We start from the raw sequence: 25751 nt of genomic DNA on the forward strand, positions 1-25751 counted from the left end.
TGCATGCTTATAGTTGGAAGCAAGTCCAACTGTGTCCTGTGGAGTTCACTCCCTAGTTAAAAAAACAAAAAACAAGTCAGGATTTTAACCTTAATTTTTCTTCTCTTATTATTTCACTTATTTCATAGCAAACACATTTGTATTTAAATAAGCATAATTTTTAAAGAAAATGCCTGCTGTAGGAGTATTTTGCATCACAGAAAGTATACTGTATTAATGTTTCGAATGGTAGTAAAGTTACCATGTTTTAAAAGGGTAATCTCTTGTTGCAGCATTTTTAATAGAGTACTGTATTTGTCTAGGGATCTTATAATGGGTAGAATAAATCTTAGAGAAATGAGATTTGTTTATGATGTACCTACAGAGAAGAGATGCTGAAGTCCTTTCAAATAACCCTTAGTATAAATGGAGTGAGGTTATTTATAAAAATGAACCTAACAACATTTTGAAAATTATCAGTCCTAAACAGATCAAAAACACTGAAAAGCCATTTTACAAATGGGGGAAATGTTGTTAATTCATTTGCTAGATATACAGCTATTTGGTAATAATAACTTTTGACATTCCCTTACATGATAACGGACCTGCTAGTATTTGTTTGCATTCAGTATCAGTTTTACTGCAATCCACAGAGCAATGCAACCTAGATAACTTTTTTCTTCCCAAATTCTATCCATTTCAAGCATGGCGAAGTCTTGGACTTCTGCCATGACTTAAAACCCATCTGTGCTGATTTGCAAAATAGTCCTCATATATCGTTTATTGAAGCTTGGGTAAAAAAAAATACTGTTGACCAACTTGTACTGTAGGTAAATCAACTACATTTTGTTAGAACTGAAAGCAATATAAAATTGTACAGTAGGTTTGCTTCAGAAGGTGCCAGGACCAGTTCCACGAGGTAATTAGTCACTATTTAAATGTGTTGCTAGGAGAAAGTAGTACAGGAATGGCTAGGATTTTGTTTAATCTGGTGGTCTTCATCAGTTGCAGACTTTATTCTTCTTCTGCTATTCTTTGTTTCAGGCCTTTGTTGATCTATTTAGGCCATTTCTATATTATTTACTGGAAAAGCTGTACTGCCCTAAGCCCCTTTATGTAAGACATGTAATTGACATATGAAACAATTAGGAAGTACTGGAAGAAGGTGATCATTGATGCCTTTGTTACTATGATATGCATTTGAGTGTTTTTATATGGTAAACTACCCTGTGATCCTTGGACGAAGGGTGGTATATTATTAATAATAATAATAATAATAATAATAATAATAATAATAATAATAATCAGGGCTTGGAGTGTTCACAAGCCAACCTTTTAGCCCTCCCCAAATTAGCTTTGCTGAGTATTTTCTCAGGCAGCCTTGATAACTTTTTGCACAGACCCAATAATATCCCTGTTGAGACACACTGTCTTACAAGCTGGCAAAACACTTGAAATCTGCAGGGCACTTTGACCCTTTCATTGTGGGGTTTAAGAATCAGAGACAGAATAATTAAGGGAGAAACCCCCTACTATGTGTATCAGGTCTAGCCAAGCCATGGGTGTTTTTGTCAAACGATTTTATAAAACGTGACACACACACACACACACACACACACACACACACACTGCTAAATATGCTTATTTCTTCTCTCAGCAGTTATCAATAAACTTTTGTAAAGGTATCCTGCTAGATAAAGTGGAGCAATATATTAAGGATTCAATACAGTAATTCACAGACAATGATGCCTATAGGAAGGTCTTGCCATAAAACCAAAAGGAGCCCATTTTCTCTCTTCCTTTGTTTTGAGGAATGGGAAGGCCTTCCACCCACATTGCCATTCTCTCCCCCATCTCCCCTTGGTCAAGAACTGAAATCTCAGAACTGCACTACATCCTAGTGTTTTTTTTTTTTTGGTATCTCTAAAAAATGAAGACCATAAATAAAGAGAAAGTTTTTTTAAAAAATTAAACTATAGTTACTGTATGTAAACTATTGCTTCTGGTTGTAGCTGCTGTTTTTAATATCTGCAGATTGTATCGATTTGCAGGGGGGGGGGAAAGAGTGCAGACTAGAGAAGGTTAATGCAGAGAATGATTTTCGTTGGGTGACTGCTACCGGTATTTATTTGATTTAGCAAAATAAATAATACATTCTATAGAAATCCATTGAACTTATCCTTAAACCCCACTCATTCCGGAAGACACTGGATGGCAACAAGAAGGGATTATTAGAGCCAGATGCCTGAATTGGATGCAACCATCACTGCATGTTTTGGAGTGATACATGGAAAGACCATCCTATTTTCTGGGAGGTACGGTAGCTGTTTTTGTTCCTTTGCAGTAATCACAAGCAAGGTGTGCGATGCTTGTAGCCTGAGTCATATTTTAAACAATAGGTAACTCCACCGATTTCCACTCCTCACTGCATGAAGAAATTCTAGCTTGCAGTGCTGCAGGTACTTTTCCAAATTGAAGATTATTTTTGAAAAGCACATTAACATTAAAATAGTTATGATTATTTTGGATATTATTGACAACACATTCAGAATTCATGCCAGATAAGCAATTACTTTAACTGTTGAACATATTAATAGAACTGTAATCATCAGTGAGTATTTGCATCATTATATACCAGCTACATAAAAAAGCAGCAGCAGAAGGATATTTTCTAAACTAAAGAATTATAGGTTCCTTTGCTGTGCTATGGAATGCTGAATATGCAATAATGGCAATATTTACCAATTATGGTATGATAATGAATAACGTTTTCGTTAAAATATATCTGAATTAACACATCAACATATAACATCCATAATTTTCATGAATATTAGACTTGAATAATATAGCATGTTTGCTAAAAAAAGAGAGAGTGGGTGATTAGATGAGCTGAGATATAGAGCAAGAGATAGCAAAATATAAATTCTGCAATCCTATATTACATTTTAGAGATCTAAAATAGAACTTGATTTAAGTGAGCATAAGCAATTTGGACATTATTTGTACATGGAACCAGTTCTTGCATATATTCTTTTTTGTGCAACCTAGCTGATGGAAGGAGAGAAACAGGTTGACCCTTGTAATGGTGATGCAGCAGAGCCTACTGCCTTCTCAATTCAGTGTACAGTATACAGAATTTTGCTTAATCAGCTTTCTGAAACATTCACCTAAAAGTACCGGGTATTCCATGCTTGTCAGTATATGACAGTGTTAGTACATACAAAGGAGAACATTTCTAAAGTAAATCTTAAGGTGATAAAATATACTCTAGGGCAACCTCATTCATATCTTTATAGGTAGTGTGGATTTTCATTTAAATAGGATAGCATGTATGAAATTGATTATGGAATGCAAATAATAAAATATTCTGCTCGGTGACAGTTTGTATTTAAAGTACTTAAAGAAGAGCAGGCTTGATTGTTTAAAACAACAACCTCAAAGTGGTTTACAAACAGATAAGACAAGAAAATCAAGGAAAAAAATATGGCCATTCTTTAAAACATACAAAAGTTAAGATACTAAAACAGGTTAAGATTACCTCAACTTTCTAAGCATCTGGCTAAGCTTGTCTAAACAATAATGTTTTTAGCAGGCACAGAAAAGAATACAGTGAAAGTGACTGCTTGAACTCAATATAATGTTACCAGGTTTTTTTCAATGAATCCAGGGACACTTTTCAACTTCAGTAGGAATGATAAGGGGACTGATTCGTAAATCCGGGGACTGTCCCCGGGAAACGGGGACATCTGGTAACCTTATCTCAATAGGCAGGGAGTTCCAAAGTGCAGGCACTGCCATGCTAAACAGCCACGTTCTTAAAAATGCAAAATGGGCATTATGTGGCACCTGTAGTAATGCCAGTTCTGCCAATTAAAGTGGTTGCGTGGGTGCATGTGGGATAAGGCGATTTCATAGGTAACCATTCCCAAGTTGTTAAGGGCTCTGTATATAATTATAGTGAATAGCCTGTGATTAAAAGGTACTGTACTTATTCAGGGGAAAACATCAAGCAACAAGGTCACTTACCATGCAGAAATGTAGTGATTTCAAAAGACGGCCTTAATTTAAAACAGTATTTATCAGCAGATATAAATGGCATTCACGACAGCCCTTCCAGCTAGTTTGACCAACCAATGAATAATATTACTTCCTTGCAGTAAACATACCTGGAATTGAATCTTATTGAAACCAGTGGAATTTAATTCCAAGTGATTATGGCCACAAACCATTTAATATACTCTGCATTAAATGGCTTGTGGTAACCCCATAAATCCTATCGTTAACCCTAGCAACACCATAAAAAGCAAAGCCAGTCGTCTTGATTCATCATTATACCGTAACTGTTTACCTACAGGTGAATAATGAATGCATATTTCAACATAATATTCCAAGTAGTATACTATTCAGTGAGCATGTGACTTGAGGAAGGGGATTCACTTTGTTAAAAGGGAATAGTTATGTGATTATGCATTTTTTTAAAAATATCGTTACATATGTGCATGTCCGCACTGAAGAGGCAGAGTTCACAGATTTTAAAAAGTACATGAAATAAGATTTTAAATAGAAAAGATTCACAAAGTGGTGTGGCATCTCTTTGAGTAGAGGGATTCACCACTGTTTGCCTTCAGGGACCAAACTGTTATTCTGGCAAACAAATTAAAAATTCCAAAATATCACTACCGTATTGAGAAAGAATGTCTGTATCCCAGGCTCTGGGTGAACGAACAACTCAGGACAAAGTTTTCTGTGGAAGCAAAGAACACCAAAATATTGATGACCCATTATCATGAAATCAACAAATGCAAATTAAGTTAAGGGATAATAGTTTGTGTGTGGTGTGTGCTAAAAGTCCTCATATACAGTTCAGTATAGATATCAGCATGCTTGTTACAATGGATGCATTTGCGCAATCATATCTGGCTTAATAAACCAGAAACCAGAATGCACATGACAGTCACCATATGCAGGTCCTTCATGTAAACAGAAAAATGAGCCAGGAAGCTGCTTCATTTACTATAACTTCCTGTTACATGTGAACCAGGAACTATGGTTAATGGCTTCCAAACAAGCCGCAATAAAAAAGTCAAGCCATTAAAGATACCCTCATGTAACAGGAACCTACTATTTTTTGCAAGTTCCTGGTTTGTATTACTGCTCACAATAAAAAGTGGAGACAAACGGGAGCAAAGGAGCTCCATGCAGGTACACAAAGCTTGTATGTATCCTGCTTTAATGAGCCAGGATTGTACAAACCAGGCATGAAATCCATTTGCCCTTGTATTTATGAATTTTAGCTCTCTGCCACCACCACCTTGGTACGAAGGAAGTAAGTACTTACTGTATTGCATGTTAACTTTTTCAAAAAGGATTTTAAAAATGAAATCTTCAAGAAATATCAGGAGAGCTGAATGTGTGTTCCTTTAATGCTTCACCCACCCACCATTTCTCCATTCTCAAATCATGCCTCCTCCAAGCAGCTTTTCCTGCATCAATTTTCATATGTAGCTAATAAAGGTAAAGGTAAAGGGACCCCTGACTATTAGGTCCAGTCGTGACCGAGTCGGGGGTTGCGGTGCTCAACTCGCGTTATTGGCCGAGGGAGCTTCCAGGTCATGTGGCCAGCATAACTAAGCCGCTTCTGGCGAACCAGAGCAGTGCATGGAAACGCCATTTACCTTCCCTTCGGAGTGGGACCTATTTATCTACTTGCACTTTGATGTGCTTTCAAACTGCTAGGTTGGCAGGAGCTGGGACAGAGCAACGGGAGCTCACCTCGTCGCGGGGATTCAAACCGCCGACCTTTTGATCGGCAAGCCCTAGGCTCTGTGGTTTAGACCACAGTGCCACCCGCGTCCCTATGTAGCTAATAGGTACATATTTTGAACCACTCTGGCTGAAAAGGCAGCTTGTGTAGCAATTTGGAGTGGATAAATGGCAGGGCAGGGCTACTATTCATTTGATGGTAGGCTGGGCTGAGAATCACTCTACAATTTTGCAGGGCTATTTGCCTCTTTTCAAAACTGCAAATCTATTTTTCATACTTTTCCAGGTGCCTTGAGAATTTAACAGAAATGTTCAAATTGTGTTGGGGGGGGGATTTTGCACTTTGTTAATTGTATGAGGTGGTTGAATGTGCCTTTATTGTACTCCTCTTAAAGCACTATAAATGTCCCATGCCTGCTCTTAGTGCCACAAAAGTCTCTAAATGCCACCTTCCAGCCTGGCCCACATCCTGGAACATCCATTTTGCCATACAATAGGCCCCATCTGCACTATATATCTAAATCACTTTAAACACTCAAAGAATCATGGGTACTGTAGTTTGTTTAGAGCAGGCACGTCCAAAGTCCGTTTCGGGGGTCTAATCTGGCTTGCCAGTCGGTTTAATCCAGCCCCTGTGGCAGTTTATTTCCTGGGGTAAAATCCTTAAAAAACCTCAACAACTTCAATCCTAAAAAAAACCTCAAAAACTTTGATCAGCTCTCACGGCCCTTCACTTTATCAGATCTGGCCCTCTTTTGAAAAAAGTTTGGACACCACTCGTTTAGAGATTTTTAGAACAGCCCTATTTTCCTCACAGAGCTACCTTCACCAGAGTTCCCTAGAAAAATGGGTTGTTTGTTCAACTACTCTAGGAGTTGTAGCTTTCTGAGGGGAATAGGGGTCTAATAATAATAATAATAATAATAATATATTTATTTATTATTATTATTAATAATAATACCCCGCCCATCCGGCTGGGTTTCCCCAGACAGTCTGGGTGGCTCCCAACAGAATATTAAAAATAAAACCAAATATAAAAAACTTCCCTAAATAGGGCTGCCTTCAGATGTTTTCTAAAAGTCAGGTAGTTGTTTATTTCCTTGACATCTGGTGGGAGGGCGTTCCACAGGGCAGGTGCCACTACTGATAAGGCGCTCTGCCTGGTTCCTTGTAACCTCACTTCTCGCAGGAAGGGAACCGCCAGAAGGCCCTCAGTGCTGAACCTCAGTGTCCGGGCAGAACGATGGAGACAGAGACAAACCTTCAGGTATACTGGACCGAGGCCGTTTAGGGCTTTAAAGGTCAGCACCAACACTTTGAATTGTGCTCGGAAACGTACTGGGAGCCAATGTAGGTCTGTCAAGACTGGTGTTATGTGGTCTTAGCGGCTGCTCCCAGTCACCAATCTAGCTGCCGCATTCTGGATTAGTTGTAGTTTCCGGGTCACCTTCAAAGGTAGCCCCACATAGAGCGCATTGCAGTAGTCCAAGCAGGAGAACCAGAGCATGCACCACTCTGGCGAGACAGTCCGCGGGCACATAGGGTCTTAGCCTGCGTACCAGATAGAGCTGATAGACAGCTGCCCTGGACACAGAATTGACCTGCGCCTCCATGGACAGCTGTGAGTCCAAAATGACTCCCAGGCAGCGCACCTGGTCCTTCAGTGGCACAGTTACCCCATTCAGGACAAGCGAGTCCTCCACACCTGCCCGCCTCCTGTCCCCCACAAACAGTACTTCTGTTTTGTCAGGATTCAACCTCAATCCATTAACCGCCATCCATCCTCCAACCGCCTCCAGGCACTCACACAGGACCTTCACCGCCTTCACTGGTTCTGATTTGAAAGAGAGGTAGAGCTGGGTATCATCCACATACTGATGAACACCCAGCCCAAACCCCCTGATGATCTCTCCCAGCGGCTGCATGTAGATGTTAAAAAGCATGGGGGAGAGGACAGAACCCTGAGGCACCCCACAAGTGAGAGCCCAGGGGTCTGAACACTCATCCCCCACCACCCCTCCTAACACGGCCCAGGAGGAAGGAGCGGAACCACTGTATGACAGTGCCCCCAGCTCCCAACCCTTCTAGACGGTCCAGAAGGATGTTATGGTCGATGGTGTCAAAAGCCACTGAGAGATTCAGCAGAACTAGGAAACATCTCTCACCTTTGTCCCTAGCTCAGCAGACATCATCGACCAGTGCGACCAAGGCAGTTTCAGTCCCACAATGAGGCTGAATCCCGATTGGAAGGGATCCAAATGGTCCGCTTCTTTCAGGCATGCCTGGAGTTGTTCAGCAACCACCCGCTCAATCACCTTGCCCAGGAATGGTAGATTTGAGACTGGGTGATAGTTGGTCATATTGGCCAGGTCTAAAGATGTTTTTTTAAGAAGCGGTTTAATGACCGCCTCTTTCAGCGGGTCTGGGAAGGCTCCCTCGCAGAGGGAAGCATTCACCACCCCGCCCAGCCCATCGCCCAGCCCTTCCCGGCTAGCTTTTATAAGCCAGGATGGGCAAGGATCAAGGAGACAGGTGGTCGGTTTCACTTGTCCAAGCAGCCTGTCCACATCCTTGAAGGTAACGGATTGAAATTGATTCCATGCAACTCGACCAGACAGAGCTCCAGCACTCTCCTGCCATGGCCCTGCTCCCACGGTGGTGTCTACCTCCTTCCGAATCTGAGCGACTTTATCTGCAAAAAACTTTGCAAAATTGTTGCAGGAGATCTGGGGTCTTTACAAGGCCCGGATTGTAAAGGTAGTTCTGTTAAATTGCGAACCACCTGAAAGAGTCTCCTGCTACTATTTTCTGCAGATGCAATAGAGGCAGTGAAGAAAGTCTTCTTTGCCTTCGCCACTTGGTAGGCTCGACGTTGAGCTCTACCCCATGTCCGGTCTGATTCAGAGTAAGTTTTCCGCCACCAGTGCTCTAGCTGTCTCAATGATTGTTTCATCATCCTCAGCTCCAGGGAAAACCATGGGGCGGTCCGGGCTCCATGCAATCGGAGAGGGCGTTTCGGAGCCAGACAGTCAATAGCCCTGGTTAACTCCATATTCCAACGGGTCACCAGGGGGAATCAGCTGAAAGGCCATCAACATGGGACAAAGCATCCCCTACCACTCTCTGGAAACCATTTGGATCCATTAAGTGGCGGGGGCGGACCATCCGAATTGGTCCTACCTCCCTGCAGAAGGGAAGGGTTGCGGAGAAGTCCAGTTGCACCATCTGACCATGGCACTTCTTTAGTTTCGCTTTTATTTAGTGTCAGATCACCAGCATCCATAGAGGTAAACACCAGGTCCAAGGCATGTCCGCAGCTATGAGTTGGGCCAGACTTATTCAGGGACAGCCCTATGGAGGCCATGCTTTCCACGAAGTCCTGAGCAGCCCCTTGTAAGGTCGTGTCGGCATGGATATTAAAATCCCCTAGGACAACCAAACTAGGTGTCTCCAGGAGAACGTCCGCCACAACCTGAAGCAGCTCGGGCAGGGAATCCTTGGTGCAGCGGGGAGGTCGGTACACCAAAAGGTATCCTGTACTGCCCCTATTGCCCAACTTCCAGAACATGCACTCAGAAAACTGGGTCTTCCCAATAGGACGCCTGGTGCAAACTAATGACTTCCTAAAAATCACTGCAAGCCCCCCTCCCCGCCCACATGCCCCTCCCAGGCAGCCCTGACCCTTTCCCCTTAAAAAGCAAAATACAAACTATATAATAACTTAACAAAATAATAAAATAGGAACAAAGCAAGAAACAATTATGCTAAAATTAAATGACTCCCCACCCTGACTAAACACCTGTCCCACCCAAAACATAAAATTAATAATAAAATAATATAATATTATAAAAAATATCAATGTGTGGCAAATTGAGAACACTTAAAGCATTTAAAATCATTTTTGCTACTTGCTGCAAAGAGCTGCTCAGAGTATGTGTGAGTGTGGGCTCCGCCCCCTAGGCCTGATAGAGTTGGCTGGATGAGGGAGTGGGCTTCCCAAACACTCACAGCAGCAGCAGCAGCAGCAGCAGCAGCAGCAGCAGCAGCAGTGTCCCGAAGGCCTCTGTGGGCCTCTTGAGCTGTGGTGGTGAGTGCAGCTTGCATGTTCCTATGACCCTTGTGAGTGAAGCCGTCGGGAATCTCATACTCCCAGCAGGGTCACCCAAGGCGGTAAGGTCAAAGGGAAGGAGCTAGACAAAGAATGATCCAAGAAGTCCTCAACGGCAGAACAGGCGGGTGATAACAAGCGGTATGTTACAACGGCTGTGAAGGCGGATGAAGGCTGCAGCAGATAGGAATCTACCGGTTTGTCGTGACTACTTCATGCCATCGGAACAGAGCCCTACTGCGAAGACTGTGCGTTGGTCAGCGTGCCCTGATCTACACACATAAAACAAAATCATGCACAGGCGTTATAATGGTGTTGTTGCCAGTTCTTTTAATACTCTTGGATGTAGTTCATCTGGCCCTGGAGACTTGAATACATCTAAATTAGCCAAGTATTCTTGTATTACCTCCTTACTTATTCTGGGCTGTGTTTCCCCTGCTGAATCATCTGCTCCATATTCTTCAGGTTGGGCATTGTTTTCCTTTTTGGAGAAGACTGAGGCAAAGAAGGCATTGAGGAGTTCTGCCCTTTCTCTGTCCGCTGTTCGCATTTCACCATCTTCTCCTCTAAGTGACCCCACTGTTTCCTTGTTCTTCCTTTTGCTACGGACATACCCATAAAAGCCCTTTTTGTTGCTTTTAACCTCTCTAGCAAGCCTGAGTTCATTATGTGCTTTAGCTTTTCTGACTTTGTCTCTACACGTGATGGCTATTTGTTTGAATTCCTCTCTGGTGAAGGCAGAGTGACTTAAAAACACCTAAAAACTAAAAAAAACACACCTGGTGGATAAAAAAAAAAGCTTAAGAGATACAATCACTTAGCCAACACTCATGATGCACAGAGTTTCTTTAAAGCCACAAAGACCATCTATGGGCCAATAAATCATGGCATAGGCCCCCTATGCTCAGCAGATAAAGAAGCTATTGCACTGTGGGCGGAATTGAACTTACACAACAACTTCACAAGCTCATCAAAAAAATCTGGGAAAGAAAAGAAATCCCAGCAGACTTTAGGGATGCCATAATTATCAATCTCTTTAAAAAAGGTGACAGAACTGATTGTGGAAACTATTGATTAGCTGCGGCTGGCAAAATTATTGCAAGGATCTTATTGGATATTGGTAACATGCAGAATCCCAAAATGGTTTTCAGCCTTCTAGGGGGACAGTGGATATGATTTTCACCACTTGACAGCTTCAAGAAAAATGCAGAGAGCAAAACCAACCCCTGTATATGGTGTTTATTGACCTGACTAAGGCTTTCGACACTGTAAATCGTAATGCCCTGTGGACTGTCCTTCTGAAAATTGGCCGCCCAGATAAATTTGTAAACATCATTCGGCTCCTCCATGATAATATGACAGCAACAATCGCAGATAACAATGGCTCTCAAAGTGAACCATTCATAGTGGGATCAGGTGTTAAACAGGGTTGCGTTATTGCCCCAATTCTATTCATTATTTTCATTGCCATGATCCTACACTTTGTCGACTGGAAACTCCCCATCGGAGTAGAAATCATATATCGAACAGATGGAAAGCTCTTCAATCTGAGCAGGCTGAAAGTACAAAGTAAGGTTATCGTAACTTCTGTCATAGAGCTTCAATATGCTGATGACAACGTAGTGTGCGCACACTCACTACGTCATTTCAGAGGATGACCTCCAAATCATCCTAAATATCTTTGCAGAAGCCTATGAAAAGCTTGGCCTATCAGTCAACATCCAACAAGTACAAAATAACACCTCTGCAGCGCCACAAATCCAACTCAGTGGTGTAACATTGGAAAATGTTGATCACTTCTCCTACCTTTCCACAAGGGCCAACATTGATGCAGAAATCCAGCATCTCCTGAGCTCTGCGAGTGTGGCTTTCTCCCGATTGAAGAGCAGAGTGTTTGAGGACCGGGACATCCGCAGGGAAACCAAAGTGCTTGTTTACAAAGCTATTGTACTACCAACCTTACTATATGCTTGTGAAACATGGACCACTTATAAACGCTATCTCCAACTCCAACGGTGTCTCCGAAAAATTTTACACATCACTTGGGAAGACAGGCGAACTAATATCGGTGTACTGGAAGAAGCAAAGATCACCAGTGTTGAAGCAATGATTCTTCAACATCAACTTCGTTGGACTGGTCATGTTGTACGAATGCCTGATGATCGTCTTCCAAAGCAACTACTCTATTCCGAACTTAAAAATGGAAAGCGTAATGCTGGTGGTCAACAAAAGAGGTTTAAAGACTGTCTCAAGGCAAATCTTTAAAAATGTAGTATAAACACTGACAACTGGGAAACCCTGGCCTGCGAGCGCTCCAGTTGGAGAACAGCCTTTACCAAAGGTGTCATGGGCTTTGAAGAAACTCGATCTCAGGACGCAAGGGAGAAACGTGCTAAGAGGAAGGCACGCTTGGCAAATCCACACCGTGATCAACTCCCGCCTGGAAACCAATGTCTCCACTGTGGAAGGATGTGTGGATCCAGAATTGGCCTCCACAGTCACTTACGGACCCATTGTTAAAACCGTGTTTATGGAAGACAATCTTACTCAGATACGAGTGATCGCCAAAGAAGAAAGAAGAAGACTTCAATAGGGCACTGCAGATCTGTAGCTCCTGGCTAGGGATTACTGGCTTGGCTCATTTCACTTGCAGAAACAAACCTGGGCAGAAATGGGGTGGTGGGACAGGCACTCAACCAAATCCAGGTATGCCTGGGATTCAGGACATGGCGTTAATTCATGCTGCGCTTGGCGTTGCTTCCCTTTATTGGAAAATTGTGGCTCCAGATCCCAAACTTCTGTTTTTTGACCGCTATGCAGTTGTATGGCATGCAAATGATGACAAATTATTTTTGTGTAACCAATGTCATCAGTGAATTGTTCTTCAGAATACATATAAATTAAAGCTAGCCATATTTCTAACTTAATAAATGCCTTAGAATATTGAGTAAAAAATCATCTTGCAAGTTGCTCTGTTTATCATCATCCTATTTGTATTTTGAAAAATAAGAATGTAGGAAAGTATATTGAGAATATGCTTTTCTTAAAAACTGTAAGTCACAAAATATTAAAAATGAATGTCGCATGTGTATATATAAAGTTTCAAAAAACAAAAGTCAAATGGTTTTGGTGTCTAAGGAGGGCTGCCACTTGTCTGAGCTGAGGATATGACCCCTTTAATCCTCTTTAGTTAATGTATTGGTGATCTTTACTTAGGCAAAGTAAACAGTGCTGATCTGAACAAAGAGGAGGTCTTGCTTCCTGCATTACACTCTGACCCAGAGGTCATGGCCTTTGTTCACTTCTCAATAGGAATTGCTCTCCGAGGGCCACCACAAAATGGATAACTAATTCAGGCACGTGCAAGCATAGAAAGGCAGAGCCTTAGGATTATATAATTTCAAACACTTCAATACCTAACATTTACACCCACAAAATTGAAGTAGGTTATTGTTAACATTCTGTGAAAAATACTTTAAACTAGTTTTGCTAGATTGGCTGTTTGCAAAGTTTAATTGTTCAATTCGTCACTGTGATTTGTCAAAGATAAACAATTATATAACCGTAGTTTCTGTTTGGGACACTAAAGTAAAAGTGTGTGTAAAATTAAAGCAGCATAAAAACCTGATTTGCAGATAATCTGTCTTGCAAATATATTATTTAAAAGTGTGTGCAGTGTCTTCCAGCTTTTCAGGGAAATTGTGTATGATATCTCCTCAGCATACATTTAAATAATAATCTTGAATTGTAACATACCAAGGGAAACCATCCATTTTAGGTCTTTACTAGAATAATGTCCTATTGAAATGGGAGTTGCGGAAATTTAGAGAAATTACGGTAAGTGAAATGTATCTTTTGGAACTTTAGCTAAATTCTAAAGAAAAAAAGAAAAAAAAGAACAAAATTTAATTCTTATATACATATAGAATTAGTGTTAGCTGTTTATTTTTCCTGCACATGTGTGATCCAGACAGTGAAATACATAGAAAAACAAACAGTTCAGAAGACATTAGCATTATTTTTAAAATAACAAAATACTTTCTGAGTGAAAAACTTTAATACTGTATAACATATATTATGTAATAAAACAAATTACATAAAATCATCAGGGAACCTAAAGAATGTAGGAGAATCCTTCCAATCCTGAATTATCAAATTTATACCTGTATTATAATAATCTATTTTACATACTTCTTCACACATCTACATAAGTAACTCCCAGTGAAGGATTTCCTGTGGGGTGTGATAAAATAGCTGATGGAAATCTACATAAACCACACCTTTTATTTTGAAGTTTAATACTGCATCACAATTTTCTGCATTTGTTCCAAACTGTGGTTGCTTCCAGAAGACCTGTTTTTGAACATTCCTTTCTATGGTGCACTGTCAAGCAATTCCTTCAGTAGCACCTTAAAGACCAACTAAGTTTATATTTTGGTATGAGCTTTCGTGTGCATGCACACTTCTTCAGATACCTGTGCATGCACACGAAAGCTCATACCAAAATATAAACTTAGTTGGTCTTTAAGGTGCTACTGAAGGAATTTTTTTATTTTGCTTCGACTCAGACCAACACGGCTACCTACCTGTGTCAAGCAATTGCCACTCCACACTTTCCTTACGACACAAAGTCCAAGGTGAGAGGGTAGTGGGTTTATTCTGCAAGAACCAGTAGCGGTTTAGCGGGGCAGATTGGAAAGGGGCAGCATTGCCCACCTGGTTTCTCAATGAAAGGGTGAGGGGAACACAGCACCAGGGACGAACCTCCGGCCTCCCTCTCCCCTCTCCCTCCTAGTTCCCAGCACTGACCTCTGTGTTGGGAGGCCTGGCTACCCAACCCTGATCTGCCAACCACTGTGGGGTAAGAGCCCCTGGCCCACTTTCATTGATCAGTGCGAAATTGCCGCTATGTGATTGAATTCCAAAACAGTCCGGAAAGCAGAGCCTGAGACCTATCTGTAGTACCACAGGTTAGAGACTGTTCTATTTGACTGCTGTTGGCTCTGATTTTGTCACACCAAGCAACAGCCAGAATTTTTTTTTATTCTATTTGGTAGTATAAATAGAACCTCAAATGTACTTACTAGCTAATATATTTTCCATTTCAAATGAATAAATACAGTACTGCATTATGAGCTATAACTTGCTGTTCAGCATGCAGAAATGTAGAGTCTTGACATTTAATTAGTGAGGTTAAATAACAGAAGTAGAATAATATTGGAGGTCTCTTAACAAGCTGTGTTCCCATTCACATGAAGAGGCAAACGTTCAGTACACCTGAAATACAGGTGCTGTGGACTGAAAACAATTGGAGGAAGTGGAGAGACCCCGTTCTTTGGAGGCTTCCGTTGGCTTGCTCACAGCCTTTGCTGCCTCGTGGCCCATCCAGCAGAAGAAGGGCTGCTTAACTTCATAAACGATTAGTTTGCGAAAAGATAAATGCATTGAGATTTAAGAGCTCTCTACCGGTATGTTCTTAAGAGTTTGCGATGATAATCGTCATCTGCAGTTATAAAACTACTTTTATAAAAGAAGTCATTCATAAATATACTGGTATTTACTGAGCTGTTGATTTAATTGTAGCTATTTGCTCTGAATGTTGGGAATTTACACAACAAAAGGCTTATGGCCCTTTTAGTACTCAGAATCTGTTCTGTTTAGAGAAAATGAAATGCTTAACTTTCAATATATTACTGGTTGTCTTTTTTAAATCCCTCTTCATTTCAACGTATTGCAGCTCCTGGATGAAGGGGAGCTCTATAGTTTCACCAGCATAGTGAATAAAGGATTGAAAAGAAAGATTTTCCAGCATTATGATAAAAAATGCTTTGTACAACATATTTTTCAGAAAGTAACATACAGAAAGAAAAACTACTTGCATGTGATGTAAAACAAGACCTCTTTTCAATCATTTTATCCAAAACAAGAAAATGCAGCAAAAGTAGAGACTAATTAAAATTTATTTTAATTACAAGCAAAGGAAAAGCAATGTATACTTGTCAACTGTCTTCTTGGATATATGCAATATAAAAGTGACTGGTTTTTGACACTTGCATTTCTTAGGCAATGGGACATTTCAGTTTGTTTTTTGAATTTAGTTTGGACAGCGAAATAGAAGCACAAGCTTTGGTTTTTCCTCAACATTTTGTAAAGAAGCAAAAAATATACTTTTTTGATAAATGCTGGGGGTGGGGAGTCTGTGGAATAACTTCGTTTACAACACAACACTGCTTTACTTAAGAGTGTAGAAAATCTGGAAATCTTTATTATATTCATTTTAAAGTTGCAAAAATTATTCTACTGTTAAAAAGACTCTGTGATGTGAGTACGCTTTATCTGGCACATAACCCCTTTTGTTTAAGAATTACTTCTATATATAAAGTGCTTAGAGCTACATGGCACAAATTTGGAATCCTGAAAGGGTCTGATCTTTCGATGGTTGATGTAATCCTTTCTTTTACAAAAAAAAGAGGAGTCCCCTTTGTATGCAATATGTAATATAGAGTATTGATGCAATGAAGCAGACCACATACAATATTATTTAATTAATATTTAATGTTTTTCTAGCTCCTTTAGAGTGTGTTCTCTCCCTCCTGCATCAAAAAGGTTTTGGTTTGGTTTTGTATATATTCTATTAACTGTCTGTGTATAATGGATAAGTTTCCAGCTCGTAGTTTTGGTGACTTTTTCCTATACAGTTTTCTTGACATTTCCAGAAGCTTAGCAAGAAATCTTTTGTCAATAGCAATTGTTTTTTTTTTGTGGTAGCCTAAAAATCAAGACCGTGACAAGCAATGCAGAATGAAATTGCATAAGGGTAATTCTGTCATAATAAATTGCAGACAAGTTAATCTGTAGCAGCAAAAATAACAGCAATGAAAAGTCCTGATAATAAATATCCAGCAGTTTCCTGAAGTGGCCATACTATTATTATTATTATTATTATTATTATTATTATTATTATTATTAAATGTTTGAATAAAGTAAATAATTAAAGGACGTATATAAGTTACCTATTTAGGTGACCACTTTACGCCTCTGCTGATGTGGGCTCTGGCCCTTTCCCAATTTTCCTCATTAGTATTGCATCAGTACAGCAGGAGAATAGATTTAGCCTTATGTCTTATGTAAAAAATCATATTAAGAATTTCAGCTTCACAACTTCACTGAGCGAGTTCTTTTCCATAGTATCATCAGTTGTACTAACAGCCACGTTGTTCCAACTTCACTTAGCCACTCAGCATTTTCACGCAGTCTGGACAGAACTCAAGTCCTGCTGAAAATGGTCACATTTTGGTTGTGGCAAATCAAAAAATGCATATGTCTTCACAGCTACTGTGACATCCCTTTTGTCGAGACAGGAATATGTCTCAGCTTTTGCGGCTGTGTGGAACCTCACTTAGAATAGCTTTCCACGATACGTAGCTCCCCGCTTTTTCCTTTCGTAGGGACTTATAAAATTATAGTCAATATTGGGTAGAAATACGTGTTCCAAAGCCATTTGACATTTTGTGCACAGAAGGAAATCAGATACATTTCCAGTGAGGCTGTGCCTTTCTGGTAGGAGCATTTCTGCTTTGTGATGGGAGACTGCTGGCGTCACCTCCTCTGTCTGCAGCCTCCCATCTCCTGGAAAGTCTCTTCAGCGGATCCCCTGGAAGCTGCTTCATTTTGGGTCAAACCATTGGTCCATCCAGCTCAGTACTGCCTCCACTGACTGGGTCTCCAAGGTTTCAGACAGGAGACATTCCTAGCCCGCTCTGTAGGTGCCAGAGATTGAACCAGGGACTTCTGCATGCTGAGCAAATGCTCTACCAGTGAGCTACAACTCTTCCCTAAGCTTCATGGAGGGTTCAGTGAGGCTGTAGACTGAGTGAATATCAGCCAACTTGCACCCCTTCCAGCAGAAGTGGAAGGGTTATCTACTCTTACAACTGGATCTTTGGATCCAAGACAGGCTTCCTCAACCTTGGTCCTCCAGATGTTTTTGGCCTACAACTCCCATGATCCCTAGCTAGCAGGACCAGTGGTCAAGGATGATGGGAACTGTAGTCTCAAAACATCTGGAGGCCCTAGGCTGAGGAAGCCTGATCTAAGATATTGTGGCGCAAAGGGTCAGTGTATCTGGATGCGCACCAGAAGGATGGTGGTAAAAACCCACCCAGGATTCCTGCATCACAGGGGGTTGGACTAGATGACCCCAGGATCCCTTCCAACTCTACAATTCTAATTCACATGAACTTACTCAATTATTATATTCAATTAGTTAGTTTCATAACCTGCCTTATATGACATTACCTTAGGTATTTTTACTCTGAAATGAATCTCACGGGTCGTCAAAGGTTACTCTCAAGTAAATGTGCATAGAATGGCAGGCGAACATTAAAACTGTAAACTAATATCAAGAAAGAACCAGCTTCATCCCTGACTGCAGAATACTTGCTCATATTAGCCTTTTTCAAACTTCTGAAAGAAGAGATTTCTTAAGTAAGGAAGTAGTCATTGAGAATCCGTGTGTGCATGTGCTTTGAAAATGGTCATGCCCAATTTACCCAACAGTTGGATCACTTCTCAGTATTTGAGGTAAAGTCAAGCATTTACTTAATTGCCAGCAACATGTTCCATTGAAATGAATGGAAGCTCTGAAAAAGCAACAACCCACTGCCATGCTCTTCATGTACAGCAGGGCTCCCATTAATTTCAGTTATGGGGCTGGCAGATAAAACTAAGGATTATGCCTTTATAAATGAAAAGGTTATGCTTGTATTCAGGGACCAATCACGCTTTGAAATGCTACAAAATTCTCTTCTAAATTATACACATAAGATCTAGCTGTTGTTACTATATTTTTATAAACTAGCTCGTATGTCATACCTAACCTAAAAGAACTATTTTAATAGATTTATCAGAGTGATTTTAAAGAGCATTTATTTCTACAGCACTTGGCTTGGTAACAATAGATTTTTAAGCTCTTAGCAAAATGCTCCTGCTTATATTCAACTTGTATGCACACCCTGGGAAATAAATCAACATTTTTATTTTCTTAAATGAGACATTAGATATTAGTATTGTCAACTGTTGTTTCTGTTCTGGAAACACCAAAATGTGTGGGGTTTACTCATTTATATGTAAGAAGCATTGCTGATTTTTGTGGTGGCCAGGAAAATGTAGGGGGCATGTGTTTTTTTTGGATTTACTAGGTAGTTCTCACTGAGGTTGAAATTAAAGTACACTACATTGTACAGGTCATACAGTTCCCTGTGCCAGATCTAAGGGGAAACAATTTAAATATACCTTTCTTTCAAGGTTGCACCCAAAGCTGGCATATAATTTGTATTTGTGGGTGAAACAACTAATCATTTTCTATCTAGAATTAGGAATCACATGTGACAGAAGCCAATGACATGGATCCAGACACTGAGCAGAATCTTGCTCACCCAGTGGGGCTTTCTACTCAAAATGCACATCGACTCATACAAGACATCTCTGGATTCAATCCATAGTCAATATATATTAAACTTTGGGATTTTCCACAATACTGATGGGGCTTGAACTTGTTAACCATTTTAAAGCCATTTTGCACTCTGATCACTCTAACAGCGGACACTATATTTAAATAAATATTGAGGATAGCAAGTACTGATGATGACCTTGCACCAAGACCTCTCACATTCAGTAACTATGAATTAAATATCCACATACCGTAAATGTAGTAGTACACAAGCTCAAGTAATTTAATTTATTGGTCACTTAATCAAAGACAGATGATAAATAAACTAAATAATAATTATAAAGCTGTGGCAACTCCAAAAAAATCCAAAATGAAGTGTTTTCCTTAATATTTATAATCCTTTATGTTGTATATCTGTATATATTTGGATTGCAAAATATGTAATGTGCTTAAAGTTAATGTATTTTAAAAAGAGGATAAGCAGTTGTGCAAAGAGAACTTTTGTCCAAATGGTTGAAACTGGCATAACCCTGTATAACCTCTACAAGAAAGCTTGTTTACTAACTAAAAAAACTACAATTAGTATTCACCACATTTCTTTATTTTCCCCTCCCTCCCACAATGTTTTGTTTATGTATATTGTGTTATAATAAAAATGTCAATGTCTTTCTATCTAACATAAGACAAAGAAAAAGCAATATATGTTGGTCTACCGTCTACCTTGACAGAATATAAAGCATTTTGGCTGTTTAGTAAGTGCAAGTTCTTAATTGATCAGAAAGCAATTTGATCGCTACCTGTGCAGAAAAACTGCATGTGCATATATAGAGGGTTTTAAAAAAAACAACAGCCAAAATTAAGCACTTTTAAATCTCAGTTTTGGGGTCTCTCTTGCTGGAGTCGGTACTTAGAATTTTCTTTTTATGGGAGTGCAGGCAGAGTGAAGGTTGAAGCTAGTTGTAAAACAGTCCTTGTTATAATTCCCTTCATGAATGAGGATTAAATCATTTATTGAAACAAGGTAATAAAACTTGCTTCTTATTCATAAGCAACACCACTGGAATGAAAGAGCCTTAAGGCCAAGCAAGAGCATTCAAGTTTGTTATCACAAATTTTAGAATGAAAGCCTCACGATACATTAATATAATACTGCATATAATGTAAGTGTATCAACCAATTTGTGTTATATCTTTGCCAATGATTCCATTTTTAAAAGTTGAGGAGTCCAGAATTTGGTGCTTTGTATAATTAACATTACTTACTGTGGTGAATGCTTTTTTAAAAAACATTGCAATTGACTTACTGGTGAAATTTGAAATAAGTTGTTCTAGAATGAACTGAGAAGAATTATTTTACAACCTGCAGTTTTCTGAACCACACAGTTTTTAATACATAGCACATGTTTATTTTACATATTTATTTATGCTTCAATGCATAAATATTTGTAAATGCTGAAAGGAAAATAAATGTGCAAGTTGCTTAAAAATACTTTTAAAATAATATTTTTTGCTATCAGCCCTATTGCATCATTTTTTGGAAGCAAGATTAGTGGGGAAATTAAGGGACGGGGCCCACCTTGTGTGTGTATGTGTAATTATTAGCATGAGACACAAAATTCACTGAGGAAAGCTTGTAAATTTTTAAAAGATTTTATTATTTATGTAGTTTTCAGTCTATAGATCACTGTGTTGCAAATATTACAAGGTTTTCAAAAGTACTTGTCAAGTATTTTACCATGTTTACCTTCTTTAGGCTGCTATACACAATTGTCTGGCAGTAAATCCCACTGAACTCAATGTATAGGATTCTACTGCTAAGTGCATCAAACTAGGGTAGAGTTCTACTATTGTATAATGTTTGAACTCACTGTGCTTCATTTTTAAAATGAAATAAGTAAAATTTCTACCTCAAAAATAAAAGGGAGGAAGGCAAAAGAGAGATGCAGAAAATCCTAAAATCAAGGATAGGGGAGAACCACATCCAATATATTTAATACGTACATTTAAGGGAGGGCTGATGTTGTCTCATGCATTCATTCAGCCTTTATTGCCATAATTTAGATAATTAAATCATAAAGGGGGTGGTCTTAAAACATTGGACATAAAACATACAAAAGACTCAATAGCCAACATTAAGTAAAAATAAGTAATTTTAGATTTGACTTTTAAAATCTCAGCTAAATATTCTGAAACCAATCTCAGTAGTTTCAAGAATATCATCCCCCAACAAATATTGCATCAAAAATTATTTGCAAGTAGATACTTTAAACTTCAAAGGAGTCACCAATAGGTGTCTCCGAAGAGTATCAAAGAGAAGGCAGTCCAAAATTATATGGTATATTGTATCTGGTGTATTCCTACCATATGAGCAAAGTCTATTCTAGAAGGGTCTTTTTTGGAACCTTCCAAACAGTACAAATGGGGGGGGGGGAAATGCATTTAAACGGGCTAGCATAAAAACTCAATAATACAAAGGGTTATCTAAATTATAAAAATTAGTTGGGTATCATTCCATGACAAGGCTGTAGACCTAAGTAAGCAGAAGGCAGAAGGTAAAGTTTTGAAATATAGCTCTAATAATATTGTCTATAACTATTGAACCTATATCTATTTATTGCCTTATATGGGGAATAACATATTAAAGGAAAAAGCAAATGTTTTGTTAAATACTAGCATAATCTTAGATGTCAGTGACGGGACTGCTATAGCAACAAGCTAAGCATAACAACGTTATTTTGGAATTACTGTCCAATATACAGAATATATAGACAGGAGTGCCTAGCATGCTCTGGTCCATGGGGTCACGAAGAGTCGGACACGACTAAACGACTAAACAACAACAACAATACAGAATATATAATGTGTCGTAAATATAGCAAGTATTAAAAATGTTGCATTGACTTGCTTATATATCAATGAGGTTCAAATATGCTGCAGTGAAATGAGTTTTGATACAACATAATGCAAAGTTAAAACAATGTGAAAAGATGAAGGTGGTATTAAGAGTAAATATATGAAATATATTTATTTTTATCTTAATTATATGGTACACCAAATAGCTCTTTAAACCCATGAATGTTAATATCCAGGGTTATCCAGTGTGCGTTGATACTGAGCAGATGTGAATCTTTACTGCTTTAGATTTGCTGAAAATGTATTTTAAAGTAAGCTGTTCTGTCCCTCCCCCCATTTTTTTAAAGGGGAAAGTAACTCTCAATACTCTGTGTTTAACACATTTTAAAAAAACAACTAATTTAATGCACTGTCATTTTTATTTTTTATGTGGAAACAAATTGTGTGTTGAGGGGCAAAACTGTTCTACATCCAAAGTATCATTTATATAGGTTTACCTATATAAGTTCCCAAGTTTGAACACAGACACACATGAAGACACTGAGAGACATTTAAAAATCATAATAATAATTGCTTGAAGTAAACAATAAGAAAATGAAAAGCAACAACCCCCGTAATATGGCTCACTGACAAAAAACAATTATTACATTTTTTGTCTTCTTAAAATTCTCATACCAGAGGAAGATTGCTTCAAAAGTATCCTGGTAATTATTTTCACTTTCGAGAACCATTTAAGTGTTGGTTTATGTCATCTCCAAGAGATAAAATCATACAATAATTTAGAAGGAATGTATACTTCACATTTCTGTTTCTTACCAAATAAAATCAAAAGTAAACTTGCCACCCTATGCTCCCGTGATTAATGTAAACAAATAAAAGATAGATAAAATGTTTTTGTGGATCTAGAGCTAGTAAAAGTGTTAATTCATTTGGGTGGGGTTTATATATTCATCTCGCTACCGCATTTTGCATCTGAAAATATAATTTATTAGTGGCATCTTACCAGCATTTAAGAAAATATTACAAATCTGTGTCAGTGCAGAAATATAGTCTACTATATACTTGATTCACGATTCTCTACTTCAGAATAAATAATGGGAAATGAGTGTTAATTGAATAGGTGGCTTAATGGTTTATACAATTTTTGTATCATAGTATCTCAACACAGATATTAAAAACATTTGTGTTTTCTCTTCATCTCAAAAGCAAGCAAGCAAGCAAGCAGCAGCATCACACCAAAGCAGAGATTAGACAAGGTCCGTGGGAAGCCAAATTTTCTGAGATATTTTCTAAGGATGGCAGGGTGCCCTTTTAAAATGGCCAAATGTAGACAAAGCCTGTTGGGGGGGAAGGGGGGGAGAGGAAATTGGCATTTATTGCAATATTTGTAACTTGCTGCTATATATACACTGTCAGGCTGTAGTTCTAGTTAAGACAAATATGATGTTTTCCCTATACTAGCTGTTAGATAAGATGCCCACTAGACTAGCAGTAGTTACAATGTGAGCTTGCTGTTTCAAAATAAGCTTAAACATAGACAAACTATGTAAGTGGACAGGAGACCAGATAATTTCGGTGCTGTGAATTTCTAGTACTTCTTATGAACTTGCATTTGGAAAAGGGGATTAGCTGTGCTCTTGCCTGCCTATGAGCTGTCAAGTAAAAGGCAAGGTGGTCCGTATCCCAGAAGTGAAAACATATTTTGAAATAAAGCAAAAACTATACAGTTGACTTCTTCCAGTTGGTACATTTTCCTGTCAGTTCTTAGGAACAAAAGGTGCTATGAGAATTTTTAAAATGAGAATTTTGCTCAAGGTAGTACATGGGCAAATCTGTCATAATCCTGTCAGCAGAATTTGAAGAGAGTTGAGTCAAAATGAAATGATAGCGATTCTACATCCAGGCAAGAGCACCCTTCAGCTTCCCTAACTGCTCCCTGAAGCTGCAGTCCTGTACCATTTTCTAAAGAGAAAGTAGAGTAGGTTTGGCAAAGTATCTTAATAGAAGTCAGAGATTTTGTGCTCGAATATTGCAAGGCATCCTTTAAAAATGTGTTCGGTAATCAAGCATTATAAAGCTTGTGTGTGTGAGAGAGAACCCGTATGAAATACGCTCTTTTGCAAATACAGTACACCAATAGGGTGGAAATCTATCTATGTATCTATCGATTTAAAATATGAAAGTGGGTTTTCAATTGGTTGATTGAAATGGTGAGATGTGACGCAAAAGGACACTTGGATGGGTAGAAATGTTGATGTGTGCCAAAGCAGGCATACCAAGAAATATGGTTGCTATTACACTCTCTCTCTCTCTCTCTCTCTCTCTCTGTGTGTGTGCGTGTGTGTGTGATTGTGTGTGTGTGTGATTGTGTGTGTGTGTGTGAGAGAGAGAGAGAGAGAGAGAGAGATGGGGGTTGTGCAGGCCTTGCACTTTCTTTTTTGCTCACCTACCAGAGGCTTTGACCGAATATCTCAGGGCTGAGATATGTGTGATGGATCGATCTATCTATCTACAAAGCAGAAGAGAAAGAAAGACGTTGCAAAGTGTGGTAGAAGTGGTTTGTTGAGCACATTATCCACCCTCAGAAGCTGGACAATGAGTGTGTTCAATCCACTTTCGCCACACTTTCAAATACGTGTCTGTCTCAGCCCACCGACAGCTTTGCAGACAGGCAGAAGACCTCGATCTGCCCATCCACACAAACAGGAGGAGCTGCGAGTTAGAGCACAGGCTACGAAAAGAGACAAAGGCTTCCAGAGGGTGGCGGGGGGGGGGGGGGAGAGAGCTGTCGCCCTTATGCAGTGACAGATTTACAAATGAAAAGCAACACCCGAAGCAGCATAATACAGCACCAGCCCTAATGCTCTTAAGGCGCACGTTTAAAATGGAAAAGGAAAGGCATACTGTACATGTACAAGAAGAACCCCACCTTCGTCCAGCGGCAGTGCAGACGCCTCTTGCGCAACATTCTTAAGCCTCGAGCGACCAGAAGTTCGCACTGGACCTCAGCACATCTCCCCCCCCCTTCCCCAAGTTGTGGATCGGGAGGGGTGCGCGCGTGTTTGCGCCGAGGGTGCGGGGAGATCATGATGCGATGCTTCTTTGGCAAAGGGAAAGAAGTTTTGCTGAGAACCCGCCGCCTCGCCATTCTCGGCACTTGAGCCAAAGGGGGCAGGAAGTTGGGTTACAATAGCGCTACAGTGATCGGCCGCAAATAGGAAAAGCCCAAAGCTAGGCAAGTCTGCAGAGAGAGAGGCGAGGTTCTACAGAGATACATTCTAGATCTTTTAACGTGCCTTGTATAAAGGAGGCTGAGGCTGCGGAGGCTTTGTTTCCTCCAAGAAATGGAAGAATGATCTGGGCTCGGAAAGTCCGCAGGAAGTGTAAAACGGGGGCGGGTATCAAAGGGCCTTTTTAAAAAAAGTACATGGTAACCAGCGACGGGCTTTTGGCACGATTCCTCGAGTTTGCTCGAGGTTATGCGGCGGGGTGGGGTGGGGGGTGGAGGTGGAACGAGAGCAGCAAGCAAGTCTCCTCGGTATGTCTCAAGCAGACCCTTCCCCCCGTGGGGAAGCCCCGGAGACCGTGTGGACAGGAG

General features: G+C 39.7%; 1 long non-coding RNA gene across 3 annotated transcripts; it reads right to left on the minus strand.

Moving 5' to 3' along the window:
• Positions 1-261: 261 nt before the first annotated feature.
• On the minus strand, positions 262-25702 carry LOC148685547 (uncharacterized). 3 transcript variants are annotated; one of them, XR_015950105.1, is made up of 3 exons: positions 25083-25702; positions 11657-23490; positions 4730-10122 (listed from the first exon to the last, which is right to left on the minus strand). It is a non-coding gene; the product is annotated as an uncharacterized LOC148685547 (long non-coding RNA). The 3 variants fall into 3 exon arrangements; XR_015950104.1 differs by lacking the exons at positions 4730-10122; positions 11657-23490 and adding an exon at positions 262-4723; XR_015950106.1 differs by lacking the exons at positions 4730-10122; positions 11657-23490 and adding an exon at positions 262-4723 and having other exon boundaries at positions 25063-25702.
• Positions 25703-25751: the final 49 nt, after the last annotated feature.

Source organism: Zootoca vivipara, chromosome 5, assembly GCF_965207765.1.
Source record: "Zootoca vivipara chromosome 5, rZooViv2.hap1.1, whole genome shotgun sequence".
NCBI lineage: Eukaryota > Metazoa > Chordata > Lepidosauria > Squamata > Lacertidae > Zootoca > Zootoca vivipara.